Here is a 2,500-nt window from a genome sequence, read left to right as displayed (position 1 = left end):
CTCACGACGGTCACCGCGCCACACAAGAACAGCCCAAAAACAGGCCAAAACAGCCCAAAAACGGGCCAAAACTGGCCATTTTTGGCTGCGCGAGCGAGCGGCGAGCGGCGAACAGCGAGCGAAGCGAGAGGCAGCACCGTCCCTGCTATACGAAAGCCCCATCCAGCCCTGTGCCACCCGGGGGGTTCCAGGGTGCTGAGATGGCTGACGTTTTGCTCCGCTCACGACGGTCACCGCACCACGCAAGAACAGGCCAAAAACTGGCCAAAACAGCCCAAAAACGGGCCAAAACTGGCCATTTTTGGCTGCGCGAGCGAGCGGCGAGCGGCGAACAGCGAGCGAAGCGAGAGGCAGCACCGTCCCTGCTATACGAAAGCCCCATCCAGCCCTGTGCCACCCGGGGGGTTCCAGGGTGCTGAGATGGCTGACGTTTTGCTCCGCTCTCGACGGTCACCGCGCAATGCAAGAACAGGCCAAAAACTGGCCAAAACGGCCCAAAAACGGGCCAAAACTGGCCATTTTTGGCTGCGCGAGCGGCGAGCGGCGGACAGCGAGCGAAGCGAGAGGCAGCACCGTCCCTGCTATACGAAAGCCCCATCCAGCCCTGTGCCACCCGGGGGGTTCCAGGGTGCTGAGATGGCTGACGTTTTGCTCCGCTCTCGACGGTCACCGCGCAATGCAAGAACAGGCCAAAAACTGGCCAAAACGGCCCAAAAACGGGCCAAAACTGGCCATTTTTGGCTGCGCGAGCGAGCGGCGAGCGGCGGACAGCGAGCGAAGCGAGAGGCAGCACCGTCCCTGCTATACGAAAGCCCCATCCAGCCCTGTGCCACCCGGGGGGTTCCAGGGTGCTGAGATGGCTGACGTTTTGCTCCGCTCTCGACGGTCACCGCGCAATGCAAGAACAGGCCAAAAACTGGCCAAAACGGCCCAAAAACGGGCCAAAACTGGCCATTTTTGGCTGCACGAGCGAGCGGCGAGCGGCGGACAGCGAGCGAAGCGAGAGGCAGCACCGTCCCTGCTATACGAAAGCCCCATCCAGCCCTGTGCCACCCGGGGGGTTCCAGGGTGCTGAGATGGCTGACGTTTTGCTCCGCTCTCGACGGTCACCGCGCAATGCAAGAACAGGCCAAAAACTGGCCAAAACGGCCCAAAAACGGGCCAAAACTGGCCATTTTTGGCTGCACGAGCGAGCGGCGAGCGGCGGACAGCGAGCGAAGCGAGAGGCAGCACCGTCCCTGCTATACGAAAGCCCCATCCAGCCCTGTGCCACCCGGGGGGTTCCAGGGTGCTGAGATGGCTGACGTTTTGCTCCGCTCTCGACGGTCACCGCGCAATGCAAGAACAGGCCAAAAACTGGCCAAAACGGCCCAAAAACGGGCCAAAACTGGCCATTTTTGGCTGCACGAGCGAGCGGCGAGCGGCGGACAGCGAGCGAAGCGAGAGGCAGCACCGTCCCTGCTATACGAAAGCCCCATCCAGCCCTGTGCCACCCGGGGGGTTCCAGGGTGCTGAGATGGCTGACGTTTTGCTCCGCTCTCGACGGTCACCGCGCAATGCAAGAACAGGCCAAAAACTGGCCAAAACGGCCCAAAAACGGGCCAAAACTGGCCATTTTTGGCTGCACGAGCGAGCGGCGAGCGGCGGACAGCGAGCGAAGCGAGAGGCAGCACCGTCCCTGCTATACGAAAGCCCCATCCAGCCCTGTGCCACCCGGGGGGTTCCAGGGTGCTGAGATGGCTGACGTTTTGCTCCGCTCTCGACGGTCACCGCGCAATGCAAGAACAGGCCAAAAACTGGCCAAAACGGCCCAAAAACGGGCCAAAACTGGCCATTTTTGGCTGCGCGAGCGAGCGGCGAGCGGCGGACAGCGAGCGAAGCGAGAGGCAGCACCGTCCCTGCTATATACGAAAGCCCCATCCAGCCCTGTGCCACCCGGGGGGTTCCAGGGTGCTGAGATGGCTGACGTTTTGCTCCGCTCACGACGGTCACCGCACCACGCAAGAACGGACCATAAACAGGCCAAAACAGCCCAAAAACGGGCCAAAACTGGTCATTTTTGGCTGCGCGAGCGAGCGGCGAGCGGCGAACAGCGAGCGAAGCGTGAGGCAGCACCGTCCCTGCTATACGAAAGCCCCATCCAGCCCTGTGCCACCCGGGGGGTTCCAGGGTGCTGAGATGGCTGACGTTTTGCTCCGCTCACGACGGTCACCGCGCCATGCAAGAACGGACCAAAAACAGGCCAAAACAGCCCAAAAACGGGCCAAAACTGGCCATTTTTGGCTGAGCGAGCGAGCGGTGAGCGGCGAACAGCGAGCGAAGCGAGAGGCAGCACCGTCCCTGCTATACGAAAGCCCCATCCAGCCCTGTGCCACCCGGGGGGTTCCAGGGTGCTGAGATGGCTGACGTTTTGCTCCGCTCACGACGGTCGCCGTGCCACGCAAGAACGGACCAAAAACAGGCCAAAACAGCCCAAAAACGGGCCAAAACTGGCCATTTT

Source organism: Musa acuminata, unplaced genomic scaffold, assembly GCF_036884655.1.
Source record: "Musa acuminata AAA Group cultivar baxijiao unplaced genomic scaffold, Cavendish_Baxijiao_AAA HiC_scaffold_800, whole genome shotgun sequence".
In the NCBI taxonomy this organism is placed as follows: Eukaryota; Viridiplantae; Streptophyta; class Magnoliopsida; order Zingiberales; family Musaceae; genus Musa; species Musa acuminata.
Note: the sequence above shows the minus strand (reverse complement) of the source record.